General features: G+C 42.8%; 1 protein-coding gene across 3 annotated transcripts in view; it reads left to right on the forward strand.

Annotated features, from left to right (window-relative positions):
- Window positions 1–2,823: 2,823 nt before the first annotated feature.
- The window catches only part of ndp (norrin cystine knot growth factor NDP), a 22,009-nt gene continuing 9,727 nt past the window's right edge, over window positions 2,824–15,105 (forward strand). For 2 of the 3 annotated variants that reach the window (XR_002273705.1, XM_020586975.1), the window contains exons 1-3: window positions 2,824–6,004; window positions 6,122–6,253; window positions 7,162–7,264. The gene's annotated coding sequence lies outside the window, so the exon portion shown is untranslated. Of the gene's footprint in view, window positions 6,005–6,121; window positions 6,254–7,161; window positions 7,265–7,794; window positions 7,885–15,105 lie in introns of those variants that run through there. The other variant, XM_020586976.1, reaches the window with a different exon arrangement.

Consider the following 15,105-nt stretch of genomic DNA (forward strand, 5'->3'; position numbering starts at 1 on the left):
GCTAACCAGCGTCTGTGTTGTCATTGTATGTCATGATGAAACCACAGGTGGGTGTGTGCACAATTTGTTTTCTTGTTTATGAGTGATTTGGCAGTAATGGTCTGTTCTAACACAATTCACTTAGCTAGGAAGTTGATGCTGTAGGGGGGAAAGTTCTGAGGACACAGAAGCTTTTTGATGTGCTTGTGTTTACATGAGTTGGTGTGAATCCCAACTTAGCTCTAGCCCACTAAGTTGACAAGAGGGAAAATAGCCCTTAGAATTTAATAATGTGTGTTGTTTGTTGACTGTACGCTAAATCTACCCACAAGAAAGAAGCCACTGGAAACCACAGGTATAGATGGGCTATAATGAATCCAAAAGACAGGAAGTGTAACCAGGTCACAAAGGCCTCGTATGCTGATCACTGGGGCTAAACTCACATTTTAAGGTGGAAAGTAAAAGGAAATTGGAGTTACTGTATATCCCTTTGGTTTTCTAGGATCACTACTGAGGCGGAGCCTTTAGTTACAGGATTTATTCTCAAATAGATGAAGTCAGAGTACAGTAAGGGGAGAGTTTATGAGACGTGAGCTCGTCAGTGACTGAATTTACAGGGACCCGCACCCTCATTATGTATTTGGCTGACTATGTGGCAGCACTAGAGTATAACAAGGTACAGGTTGTTCAGGTTGAGGCACCACTGTAATAAGACCCTGTGCTGCAAATTCTAGTAAGGGGATAAGTCAAACCTTAGATAATCAGCCATGCAGTCCCCCTGTAACCAGCGCACACACACACACACACACACACACACACACACACACACACAATACACACAGCGCCCCCCCACATCCCGCTGCAAATTCTAGTAAGGGGATAAGTCAAACCTTAGATAATCAGCCATGCAGTCCCCCTGTAACCAGCGCACACACACACACACACACACACACACACACACATTATACACACAGCCCCTCCGCATCAGCCCCTTGTCACTGATCACAGAAACAGTGCATGACATCACCCCAGGCATTATCAGGTCCTGTCTGTCTGCTTTCACACATACTAAAATATTCACTGCACCGCCACCAAAACCAAACTGGCGACGTTGGAGTGCTCAGGGGTGGCAGGGAGTTTCCTGAGCGCATGCTTGGTCATTTTTGCATTCTGGAGCACGGTATTAGTGAGGAAGGACCGTCCCTACTCTTCTCCCAACCTCATCTACCACTTTGTCTTCTCCTGTCAGTCTCCTCATACCCACACATCCCATTTTCTGCTCTGTAGCACAGCAACAGCAAATTGATTGAACTGCAGCCTCATCATTGGTCTTTGAAACATGGTTGCACCAAATGATGTACAGAGCTTCCTTTAGGATTAGACAAACTACTATGCTTTCATATTTAATGTTATTACAGCTGTGCAGCTTCCTCAGCTTTTCTGTAGCTTTCAGCACCAGGCTGCACTGGTGTGACTCACTGATGTATGTTTTAATAGTTTTTGGACAACAGTGGAACTCTGTGGCACAGCATTATGGTAAGATTAATCAGGCTTTGAACACTTCACCATACTTCAGTAGGATCAGTTCACTGTTGGTCTTTTCATGGGATTTGTTGACAATAAGAATATCACCAGCCTTTTTCTTTCATATATTTTTAGTTAAATCTAGGATACAGTGATGACCAGGTGATTGAATGAGACCAGTGACTGTGATATTTCCACTTTAATTTTTACAACTTTTTATGGCAAAAATGTGATAAATATAATCTAAACAAAGAAGCACAGGCCAGAGAAACCCCTAAACTTGCAGGACTGTCAAATGTACATTTACATTTGCATAAAACATTAATTGCTTCTATTGGATTTAATAGAGTACTGAAATCAGTCCCTTTAGTCCTCATACTGCAATGGAGGCCAGGGGCTTCTTCCAGTAGCACCAGCACTCAAGAAGCCATTTTTTCCATGTCAATCGAATTTTGCACCAAATACAAGAGTAGAACTTTAACAAATTGCTGCAATCTGATGATGTCCACTCTTAGCACACAGTGTTTTGCAGATGCAGTTGGACTGACAGCTTTCTGTTGTCACTCTGTCTCCATTCAGCAGAAGCAGAACATGGAGCCTTGTTGTTAAGAATCTGCCTCTCATTCCACTTTACTGCTGTTCCGCTCAGGTCCACTGCTCTGTAAGAACGAATATACAGGAATGTCTCTAGAGTCAAGACAATCTGAGTGTGTGTGCACACACAAGTATGTGTAAGTGTGTTTGTGTGTTAATGGAAGTCTGATGGAGTCATGGCTAATCTATGAAGTCTAAACAGATATCTGAGAACAAGTGGGAAAGGTTTCTGTTTACTGGCTATGTGCCTTTCTTTTCTTATGACAACAGATCCTGAACCTGAACGCTCACAGGCACATTACAGAGCACCTGTGTTTACATGTTGTATTTCTCAGAACTGTTCCCCCAAAGCAACAGTTTTTGGCCCTGCACTTCCCTCAGAAAAAAGCTCATAGTAATTGATATCATGGTGCAAGTCTCATGTTTTTATTTTTATCCTTCAACTGATTTTAATGCTATTAAAAAGCTAAGTTCAGATTGTTTTTGAGTACATGTATATTCTCTGTATTTCCACCTTCAAAAATGAAGTTGAGTTGTAGGTAACTGTAAATGAAACCACACTAGCAGCCCTGTGAGGCTGTTATGTAGGCGCAGTGGTGCTTTGAGCTAAATACTAACATCAGCATGCTAATATGCCTACAGCAACAAAGGTCAAAGGTCAAATTGTTTATTTGTCATATGCACAGTTAGGAAACGTGTTTCCCTGTACAATGAAATTCTTACTTTGCTCTCCACATGAAAGTCACATAATACAAGTGAAATATAAGGTAGATGAGCAATAACACAAATCTAAATAGGCATTAAAATCCCAAATCTAAGGCATTTTAAAGCAGCAGGTGAAGGGAGCAAATAAAAATATAACAAGAACACAATATAATGCAGAGAGAATATATGCTACAATACTAACATGCTAATGTTTAACAGGTATATAATGTGTACCATATTTGCATGTTAGAATGTTAACATTTTATTTTTATTTATTTAACATTTATTTTTCCAAGATGTCCCACTGAGATCAAGATCTCTTTTTCAAGGGAGACCTGGTCAACATTGCAGCCATACTAACTTACAACATAGTAAAATTCAACACATGCAACACAAATTTACAAAAATTCCATTCATAAGATAAAAACAATGGACTCTCAATAGAAACAGCTGCATATCTCCTTCCCAACTAGATTAGCAATATACACATTGAAAAAAGCTGATCATCTATGCATATCCTCAGGTACTTGTAGGAGGACACTCTTTAAATAGATTTTGAGAGAATGTTAAAGTTATCAACCAACTGTGGATGTGCTTTTGAGAGGAACTTGATCTTTGATTTTGGGCATTTAAAACCTATTTTAAACTTAGCAGAGTCATTTATAAAGACTCAAATGCCATCTGAAGCTCTTGGATCACCCATGCTCCAGAGGAAGAATGTCTATAAATAATAGTGTCATCAGCATAAAGGTATCTTTTTGCTTGAATATCCTTACCTAAGTAATTTATAAAAATAGATAACAAAATTGAAAGGTCATTGATCATTTTAAAAAGCACAGCATAGGCTGATCAGTTTGTAGGTATTTGATCATAAACCAAAATATCAGACACATTTAAATGTTTACATGGTGGTGGCACTAGATGATAAGTCATAATTTGTCTGAGACCCATAAACATTTATTAGAAAATAAATTTTAAAACATGGCTATCATTCAGCGGTTGTCACAAAATGCCAACCTCATGGTGCTGCTACAGGAAACATCGGGGGCTCATCAGATTAACCGAGGTTCATCTTCTGGGAGCCATGAACATCTCTACCGAATTTCCAGTAGCTCTTAAGATATTTCAGTCTGGGCTAAAAGTTTGACAGGCTGACGTTGCTATCGTTAGAGCCATGCCACTAGCGTAGCCTTTCTTATCTGATACTAAAAAATAGAAGGCTTTTTCAAGACATTTCTCATGGAAATAAACATTCAGTAACAACAGAAAACATTATTACCTAGACTTAGTTGTCTAGTATTTTTGATGAAAGCCTGTGAGTCAGTTTGGGAGCGAAAGCTGGTTCCAAACTTGAATTTTGTTTGATAGGTGACACGTTTGTTTCCATTTGGGTTATGCGTTGTTCCTTAAACCTTACAACTAGAAAACAAACTGAAGTCGTGCAGGCAGTGTAGACACAAGTTCTTAAATAGTATATTGGCAAAATTTGATGTCTGCCTACCATTTGGCTCCTCACCGCTGTTCCAGGAGGCCTATAGAAAACATGGAGCATCATGCTAAGTGTTCTTGGTCTGGGCCACACTCAAGGCCCTCTGTGACGGCACTTCTATAGAGATGAAGAGAGTTCTACTGTTTTTGGCATGTCTTCCTCATTCCAGTAATTCCTCAATGCCTATGGGCATTGGCACAGAAAGAGGGGTGGGGGAGAGAAGGCTCAGGCTTAGACTCCACTTCACAGGGTCAGCCACTGCCCCAGGTGCACATGGGGAAACACTTAGCAGCCCTCTCATTGTTCCTTATCTCCCTCTATCTCTTTCTCAGAATTTTTCACTTTTTCTCTTTTATTCCTTTCTGCATGAACCCTCCCCACCCAGGACTGTTGTTCTCATTCCTGGGATAACATGGATATAACTGTGTGTATTTGTATGAGAGTGAGTGTTAAGATCATTAGCTGCACTGTGGTTTGCACTCACTGTGTCCTCATTGCCTTCTAAAAAGTACTGTTTCTCTTTGATGCCGGTGATTCTGAGCGCTTGTACCGGTGAATTACATTTCCCCCTGAACTCCAAAACCAGACCTGGTACGCTCATTACACATCAGTTGTTTTTGGCAGCTGCTGTGACATTACTTTATCTGCTCAAGAAAAGAGAAAGTTATTCTACCCCAGCTGTAAATTACAACAATGGGACTTTGAGACCATTTTTGAGGCAAAGACGCCTGTTTTTCTGTTGCATTCCGGTTCACATAAATCTCTGTCAATTACAACCCCCATCAGTGTTTTTCATGTAGCTTAAAATTAGACTGGAAATCAATCTTCCAACTGAAGACTGAATATGCACCATCTATCAGCCGACATCTTTGTGCCCCTCACGGATAATATAGACCAACATGAAATTTGCTTTCCTGCACCGAAGGAAAGAACAGAGAGCTGACACAGAGAGATTTAACTCTTCAGGTAGGGAACAAAGTTTAACTGTTGTATCAAATTCTTGTAGAACAGAACAAGTTGGTGTTTGGACACTGTGCCCTTAGGCGAGAGAGTATGTGACTCAGGTGTGTCGAGCTGTGATGAGAGCCTGCCCTGCTAATCCTGTCCTGATGAGAAGATGACCCATGTCAGGTCCAGTCACAGCTCAGCAGTTGGTGCTCTTGGGGACAGCATGTTGGACTGCCTACAGCCAAGGCAGGGCTTGATCCAGACTGGGACCACTGCCACATCACACTCTTATTGGCCTATACCCTCATGTAACAAGGGTGCAGCCTGCCTGCCACAGGGGAACTGTCCAAAATGTCACCCAGATGGACTTGTTTCAAGCTTGAAATTTAGATGAACAGTGGAGAGAGTTAGAGAGGCTGCCATCATCTTAAAAACCAAGTTACCTGTCAATAGCTGTCACAGAGGGACCACATTACTTTTATTTTTATTCCAGATTATTGCTACAGAAGGTGAAAGCATTTCTACAAGATGTCATCTCACTGTATGTCCTGCTTTTATTCACTATAGTCTTCTAGCTGTTTCCTCCGCTCTCTGCTTCCCACCCCACCCTCTTTTTTCTGCATATGGGATTCACATTTGGCTTGGACGATCATCTTCTTTATGTGATATTATGATCCATTATCTGAAGCCATTTACTCCTTGTCAACACCTCTCGTGTGGACATACGCTCAGTAAGCCAAGGAGAGGCGGTCAGACTCCTTCCAGGTGAGTTATGGCCATTTAATTTGACACTCTTCGCAGTGGTGATCATTTACAGTGCCTGAAAGTGTAATCAAAACAAAAACGGTGCTTACGTGAGTCTCTTGCTCTTTTTCTCTCTAGGAGCCTGTTGGTGCTGTCTAAGTTTTCACCCTCTCCCGCTGCTGGCTGTAAATCGACTCTGTCGAAAGTGTGTGTATGCATGTGTGAGGGAACAGAAGGTGAGAAATTTGGGGATCATCCAAGGTCTTTCAGGTAATTGTGCTTCTTAAACTTTTGACCCACTAAGCCCTCCTTAGTGCAGTGCAGCTTGCTCCCCTTAGTTCCCCCGAGAGTTTTGACTCAGCATACCAGGATGTGTTTGTATGAGTATCTGAACATATGCTGTCAGCCTCACACAGCTCATGTTGGTTTTTTCACCTGTTCTGGCAAAGCACACACAGTTATTCCCACACTGTTTGACTACCCTTATTTAATCACAGCCTCTGTACTTAGGCACTAGATGATGTGACTTTGCGCTTTTACATACCTCAATTAGAATATTATACGTCTGCTTTCAGTGTCAGTTTTTGACATCATGCTGCTCACTTTGGAAACTAAACTGTTTAATAAACCACCAAAACTTCAAACAGTCCAGAGATAAGAGAGGACAAAAGCAACTGATGGATAATGCAATAATCTGGCAGTGGTTGTGTGCAAAGCCTGGGACAGGTCCTGTCTCAGGGTAACCCTGATGCCGCCCTCATTATTAGTGTTCCATTCATCATAGTTTGTACCTGTGATATCTTCGGGACGTCTGTCTTCATGCTGAGTTATGTGAGAATGATGGATGAGGTTGTTAGAGTTTGGAGCTCCTCTATGCTGAGCTCTACTGCTGTTTTCATCATTCCCAAACATACAGGCACTGCACAGTCATATAATTGTTTACAGATGAAGACAAATAATCCAAAATAAAATATCCACCAGATGACTCGGAATAACCACTGACCCACTAGGTCCTGTATATTTTTAAAAATGGAGTGATTAATACACTTAAATCTAAATTCATATACAGTGTTAGCTTCTCGTTTGGTTATAATTTTGAACACTGGCAAAACTTTTATGACAAGTGATGTTGAACATGCTTTCTGCTGTTTGTTTTTTTTTCCTTTTCTTGATGACAGGTTAACAGATATGTGACTGTGGCTGCAGGTGCAGCATATCCCAGAATCACAGTCCCAACTGTACATACAACACCGAGGTTCCCATCAGGGGAACGTCACTAAGGTGAGTTATTTAACTTTTAACCTTCCAACCTTACTCCCCCTCAGCCACCCCACCACTACACCCCCTGCCCTCATGCCATGGGAGGGGAAAGTGTGTGAAGAGGACGACCACAGGGACCAGTTGTTTTTAAATAAACTAAATCTACTAACAGTTTTATAACCCTGACCTCGTAAAACAGGCTGCAGCTTTTGGTCAGCTCTTTTGGTCTGATGGGACCAGCAGAGCTGTCCAGGGCTGGAATTCCCATTTGCCACTGTGGAGCATGTCGGTGCCTCGGCTGGTGTGTCTGTGTGAGAGAGAGAGGACGTATGATATACGATTGCTATGTCACGATCCACATGTGACGACGGTCCACACAGGCAGAGCATCCAGGCTGCTCCCTCTTTCTGGTGATTTCCCTGTTCAAGAAAATGTGAGTGAGTGTGACTGTGGGACACAGAGGAGAGAGAGAGAGGTGGCGAGAGAGACAGTGAGACAGAGGGAGGAGAGAATTGTGCTCAGACAATCAGTGTATGTGAGAGAGGTAGAAACAGGAGGAGAGAGGAGCCAGCTGGTGCTGCAGGCAGGATCTCAGCCTCACTCTGGACACCTCTGCTGTCTTTCTGCTGGCGGGTCTGAAGGTAAGACCACCAGCCTGGGTGCCTAACTGCTGAAGATACAGTCTATCAAAACATGGTCTTTAAAGACGCTGTAAGTCCTTTACAGGTGTGAGAAAAAGTGATGCATGATACATAGCCATATGCACAGAGTTAAACTTCTGCTCACTATTTCTCTTGTGCACATCACTAAGCTCAGGTGCACATTCCTCTTTTGTTGAAGGTATGTTCTGCTCTGCATAAGTCCAGAAACTGCAAGTGGTTATGATTAGGACGCAATGTGACATGATGTGTAATCGGAGGAAACATGTTTGTGTTGGCGCTGGTTGATTTGCTAATCAACTGACAGCGAAGCTGGATGGATAGCGGAGCTCTCAGAGCATGTAGGGAGTGTGTGTGTTGGAGAATGAGGTTAATAGTGGTGTGAATAACTTTGGGTATCTATGGTGTGTGAGTTTATGGCCGTGAGTGACTTGACTTGGAATTGACTCACTGAACCTTGAGGCTGCTGGCTTATGCTAGAAGGAAATGATGACAGATATGATAGACTCTGTGGTAGGTAGGAGGAGGAGACAAGCTACCACTTCCATCTAACTGAGAAGGAGAAGCGTGCATGTGAGAGAGCGAGGCAGAAGGTGTTTAAATGAAAAAAGAAATTACTACAAAAGATGAGGGCAAAATGAGATCAGAGCAGAAGAAGCCTACGCAGGAGAAAAAACATCTGAGACAAAGAGAGAAACAGTGAACCCTTCAGCAATCCCAAAGAAGGATACAATAAATAGGAGAAACAGAATGAAACTGAGATGTGTGAGAGGGGGAGAAAGAGAGGGCTGGAGGAGGTGAGAGTGACAGAGAGGAAAAAGAAAATGAGACTGTGTGATGCAAGCATCCCTCCAGACATCCCTCTCCACTTCTAGTGACACTAGAGGAGAAACAGTTTGTTCAGTGAGCAAATATCAGTGTGTTTTCATTGAGTCTGCTTCCTCATCCAGAACTAAACATCAATTTTGAACTGTGTCGAGAAGAGAAAGGTGAGGGAGAGGAGAAGGAGGTGTGTTTGAAACACGGCACATTCAGCCAGGTGCAGATAGACAGCAATGCTCTGGCACAGCTGTGCACGGTTGGTTTTGTGTGGGAGCTCTCATGTTTCATATTCTCACACATGCATGCAAACAGGGGCCTATTGTGACTGTATTTATTTGGACAGTGTTGAAGCAGCGATAGGCCGTTCACAATGTCTCATTGCTTCTGACAAATGGATGTATTGCACGAACCGCAGGCCATAGAGAAGATCCTTAATGCCGCCCTGCCACACAAGTGTGACAGATCTCTGCTGCCCGAAGGAACCTGGTCAAGCACGATAAAACAAACACGCCTATGACTCCTTCACTTGCTGTTTTCAAGAGCGCCTTAGGTTTGGAGCTGAATGGAGGCTTGATCTAGTTTCATGCAATGCTTTTTGCCTGCAGCTGGCTACATTCCCAGTGTTTTTTCCTTTCACTGACAGGGACTGAGAGAGCAGAGGAGGTGTATGTGTGTTGACCCAGCAAGACAAGGAATTCTGGCTTTGTCACAGCAACTTTAACAGCACGCTTTGACCGGGCTATGATACACTGAACAATAGCCAGAAAGAAACAGACATCTGACAGTCCTTTGCTTTCCCTCTCTGTCTCTTCGCTGTTTCTGAGAAGCCTGAACTGTAAGGCTAACACAAGCTTAGCTCCAGCTCACATGGCTGCCTGTCTTTGTCTGTACACTGCTCTCAAATCTACACTGTTTGTCTTATCTTTACTGGGGGGAGGATATATTTAGTGAGGAGCTTAGCTTTTAGGAGCGTGGCGCAAGGGGAGGGTACGAGGGGGTGAGTGTGTGTGTGACAGAGAAAGGAACAGTAAGTTTGCGTGTGTGTTTCAGGAGCTGGCGTCAGTACACAGTACACAGAGCTTGGCACTCTGCATGCCAACTGTGTGTGTGTGTGTGTGCGCATGTGGTTGGAGAACAGGTCTGTGGGTCTGTGCCCCCCACCTCCCTCCAGTCAGGAATCTGCCCTTTAGTTTATTAAAAGCTGGTGAAACAATGGAGGGAGGTGAGGTTGGGGTGGAGGGGGTGGTGAATAGCAAAATGTGACGTAAACTGCACGGTGCAGCAGGGGAGCAAATCAAAAAAAGAGTGTGATGATATAGTTGGAAAGAAGAAGAGAGGCAGGAAAAATATATTCCTGACGGCTCAAAAATGACATTTCCTCCACTCTACCTGTCATTTCTCCCTCATTCCCCTCCTCTGGCATCCCCTGATGCACCTGTTCTTTATGCATGGCAGCGGGGGCTCTATAACTGAGCTGCCCCTCGCTGCTGCAGACAGACTGTGTCCCCGGACAACTGTGCACTCAGCTGCCAGCTGGCCTGAGTGATAAAGCGGAGGATCCCTCTGAAGACCTGGCTCCTCCACCCGGCCCATGTGCTGACACATCCCCAGCAATGTTTAGAGCCCCAGAGCAGCAGCTCCATGGCCACAAGAATACCGCGCCACACAGCCCCTTTATGCTGCGTGTACGTGTGTGTGCAGGTTTGCATGTGTGAGAACAAAAACCCATAAGTAAGGTGGGCAGGGGATATTTATACATGCACCCCACTGGTAAGAACAAAAAGTGGTAATATGCACTGAGAAATTCTGTTGTACACAGCATATGGTTCGAACAGTTGGGAGGATTCATGGTGTCATTTTTCATAACAGATTTTCAGAAAATGTCACTGTCTCACTTTTACCTCTTGAACAAAAAGCTTCATTATGTCTTTTTTCACACCTCAGATCTTGTGAACAAAGCTTCAGTCTGCTGGAGCATTTTCATTGACACTGGGGCTGTCTATTCGGGCTCATTTCATTATTGCCATTTTTGTAAATGAATTGGTTGATAATGTAGTTTGTAGGTTTCCAGAAACTGGTGAGAACAATTATTACAAATGCCCAGAGCCACAGATAGTCTCCAGATTGCTTTTTCTTTCTTACTGTAGCCTCTAACAGAGACATCACAACATCTGCACTTCCTAAGCTTGGAATCACCACCTCATAACTCCCAAAGTCCTAAAGCTCCAAACCAGAGGGCCTGTGCTGTGTGAGGAGGGATTGTGTTGTGGTCGTGTGGTTTGACTCCCCAGATACTCTTAACCCAGACTGCATCTTTTTGCAGTTTCTGGGCCCTCGGTGCTGCTAAAAAAGCTGCATCTACACAAATGAAGCGGAATGTACAACATTTGTTTTGCTCTATGACATATGATATATCTTAATAAGCACTATCTGCAGATCCAGAGATAGGTCTTGCTCTTAATATGTGTGTAGTTACATATAATGGACTCTATTTAATCATTTCATTTGCCTGTGGGCCTCCAGCTTTTGCTATCTACTTAGTTTCAGAATACTGGGATTTCCATATTGGTCAGTTAGAGAGGAAATGTGAATGCTTTAAATTTTGAGGTTGTTGCTCCAAATTGTTAAAGTTGTTATTTGTTTCAGAAGAAGCTGAGCCAATGGCCAGACAGTCCTGACTGATGTAGCAGTGCCACTTAACTGGAACACTGGCACTCAGGCTGGCCGTACAGCTTTAGCTTCAGGATTATTGTTTTAAAATGGGGCCGCTGGAAAAAGAGCGAAGAACACATTTAAAAAAAACTTTTTTAAAGCCCCCATTGACTTTTGCCCCTGTTGATCCAGGGTCTTGGTCGGTTATGACCTGTCCACACCTACCACTCCACACCTCCCCTCAGATAGTAAACCCACCAATACTTGTTTTGGGTACACTTCAAACCTTTCAAGGTTGTAATCGCTAGTTCCCTCTTCTCCATGCAGAGCAGAACTCTTTCTTGTTAGAGCAGAATATCTCTTGAAGCAGGAACAGAGTAGTCTCTGTTTTCTACCGTTTTACCACATGTTCAGTTTCCCCTACTCCACTGAGCTCTGAACACACAGGAGATTACAGTCACTGATGTCAGGGCAAGTGCTTTCAGATGACAGAACTGAGATCCTGGACTCAGGCTTGATATATCGGAAACATTACCCATGACCTCACTCGGTTTCTTGTCCCAGACTGCATCCTATTCCTCAAAGTCAAATGTATCTGAATGCATTTTAACAGAGATAAGGTGGCTCTGCATTCCAAATAAACCCTTCATCTCATCAAATGGAAAAACTGAGCTTCTTGCTGGCGGTTGACTGGATGGAGCCTGGCCTTACTGCAGCTTTCCTACGATAGTTATTATGTGAAGCTGTTTACTTTAATCAAACTGAAATGTTATGGGTATTTCAGAATGAATGACTTGTATTTTGTGGAGCTCTGCTGCCAACATACTGTAGGTGTCACACTGCGTTTGGGGGGGTATAAATGATCGATCTGTCTTGGGGATAAACGAGGAAACGATGGAAGAGGAAACACACAGTACAGACGGGTTTGGGGAAGATACCAATAGAGGAAGAAGGGTGCATTTTAAAGTGGACCACTCTGGGGATTTGGTTTTGTAATTATTTCAGACAGACAAGCTGTTTGAGTGGATGATGGGGTTGATTCCAAATGACAGATCCAGGCACGATATGGACCGTAACAGTTTTAGGTTTGCTGGTGATTATAGTTGGGGGAGATGAGGCTGCTCCAAGCGTCCGCTTCGGCCAACTATACAGACAGGCAGGGAAGCAGCCAGGCATCACACACAGATAAGCGCTCACAGTGCAGTGACTCACTCCCTCAGTCACTATCTCCATACATTATCCTAAAAGCACCCAGTGTCTGAGGCAGCTGCCATTTGTAGCTGTGTATCGATATCACCAGCTTTCAAAGCTCAACAGACACAGTATGTAATGTGTAGTGAAGGATGTTTGCAGTGCAGTTTGAGCCAGGCTGCCTCGGGTGGCTGCAGAGAACACAAGAATCTCTCGGCTGCACATACAGTGCTCACATGGTGGGAATGTCTGGCCAGCTCAACTAATTATTAATCAGAGTTCATCAGAGCTGGCTGTCGACCAAAATGACATTTGGAGTAAAATAAAGTTTGTTTGGCTTGTCCTGATATTTGCTGGGCAGATCACTCCTGTCAAAACTTTAGTTCACTTTACTTCAGCGTAGGGCCAGGACCTGTTGTGTGATTAACTAAAACACATGTTCTGTTTGTGATTTATGAGGAAATTCCAGGAATATTTGTTTGTGTGACCACTGATACAGCTGCAGTGTCATGTTTGATCTGAACTGATCCAGCATGTTTTCACTTTGTTAAGCTCTTTTACAAGATGCTGCAATCACTCGCAGGATATGGAAGACAGAATCATGGACACAAGCCTTTTACAAAAGAGCACAGGGGTACAAATGGTACGGTGAGTTTTACGTGTGATCTGTAGGGAGCCTGTTCAGTAGTGGGGTTGTGTGTATTTGAGAGCAGGGAAACAGTGGCCCGGCCTTCCTCACCCATGCTTATCCCAGACCGTGTCCTTCAGTCTGGAGGCTTCCCCAGAGGGACCCAGATCTGCACCCCCCAAGGCTGCCAGGGACAGGGCGGCGTGTCGTCTTGTTCACTGGTGAGAGGTTCCAAAGAAGGCAAAGTTAATAATATAAAAATAAATAGATAAATGCAGTAATCACAATGATAACATTAATAATAAGAATATAATAGTGTTACAGTATAGCAGTGGGTCATAGCAGCAGTTGGTAGTGGACGGCAGGTGGAGTACATGTAAAGAATATATAAATGTAATATAATGACTATAATCACATTGATAATCTTAAAAGGTGGTAATACTAATAAATGAAAGATTGGTTGTGATTGGCAGGTGTGATATAATCACAATGTGATGTATTCTAAGAGAAGGTTGATCCACTGATTGATGTACAGTGATTTTTTTTTAGATTTCCAGTTTAGAAGGATTGTTTTCTTGGCCACAAAATCAAGGAGTGGACTTTTATATTTAAGTGGGAGACTGTCACTGAGCAAGCAGAGTGGTTGGGATGTAGAGATTCGTCAGCTCCACACAACGGAGAGTTTCTCTGCGACCAGTATCCAGAGGGAGTGAACTGGTCCCAGTGGAAGTCAGTGCTGCCCAAGGTGCAATGGGAGCATGTGTCAGTATCACGTAAACCCATTTTAAACACACATCTTGTGTGGCGTGAGTTCTGTGAATGGTCTTGTACTGTCTTGTATACATTTGTATTACTAGTCATAGAAAAGATATTGTTTCAGGTTTCAGTCCAGAAGTCAGGGCTGGGGGAGAGAGCCACATCCTTTTCCCATTTAGTTTTTGGTACTGTTATTGTTGTCTCTGTATTTGATACAAAGTTATTATTTTCCTGGAACTGGTCATTTTCATTTTCTCTTCAGTTTAGTTGGAAGGTTGCAGTGGGCTGTTGGTTCATCTTTGATTTAATTATGGATTTTAATTGTTGGTACTGGAAGAACTGTTCTCCCCCAGCCCAGTTCTTCTGAACTAGTACTTTTGTCTGCTCCTCTTCATGAGAATGGATAGATAACTGGGCAAACTGGGCAACTGCCCCACAGTTCCCATGTTCACGGCATGGAGACTGATTTGTTACCATAAATAGTAGTGGATTTGACAGTTAGTCATGCAGTAACAGATTTTTTTGGGCCACTTTGAACCCCGTTCACATTCATTCATTTGTTCATTCACACAATAAAGTAGCTCAAAGTGGTTCCCATGTAAATAAGTTAAACAAAGAAGCTCACAATACATCACATGGAATATGACAGTCAATAATAAAGAAGATAGTAATAATAAAGAAATAAAACAAAACCAAAGAATGAAAAGAGTATAACAGAATACACACACTAATTACAAGTCACTGAAAGATATATGTTTTCTGCTGTTTTTTAAAAGACGCTAATGACGTCATCTGTTTTATTTCCACTCGTAGGCTATTCCATAATTTGGGAGTAAAATTGGAAAAGGCTGCATCTCCAGTGTTTTTGTAGACACAATTTTGAGAAAGCTGATTTAAGTTTGAAGATCTTAAAACCGCTGGGCCCAAACAAACATGATACAATCATTTGCTGAGTTATTATAAAAACATTGACCACAGCAGCACTGGGCCCTGAAAAAAATCCCGTTTTAAATACTTTGTTGTATAATGTGCTCACCTGCTGCAGTTGCACATACTGTATCTACAGTGGCAAGAAAAAGTATGTGAACCTTTTGGAATTTTATGGTTTCCTGCATTAATTTGTCATAAAATGTGATCTGATCTTCATCTAAGTC

Source organism: Monopterus albus, unplaced genomic scaffold, assembly GCF_001952655.1.
Source record: "Monopterus albus unplaced genomic scaffold, M_albus_1.0 scaffold432.1, whole genome shotgun sequence".
In the NCBI taxonomy this organism is placed as follows: Eukaryota; Metazoa; Chordata; class Actinopteri; order Synbranchiformes; family Synbranchidae; genus Monopterus; species Monopterus albus.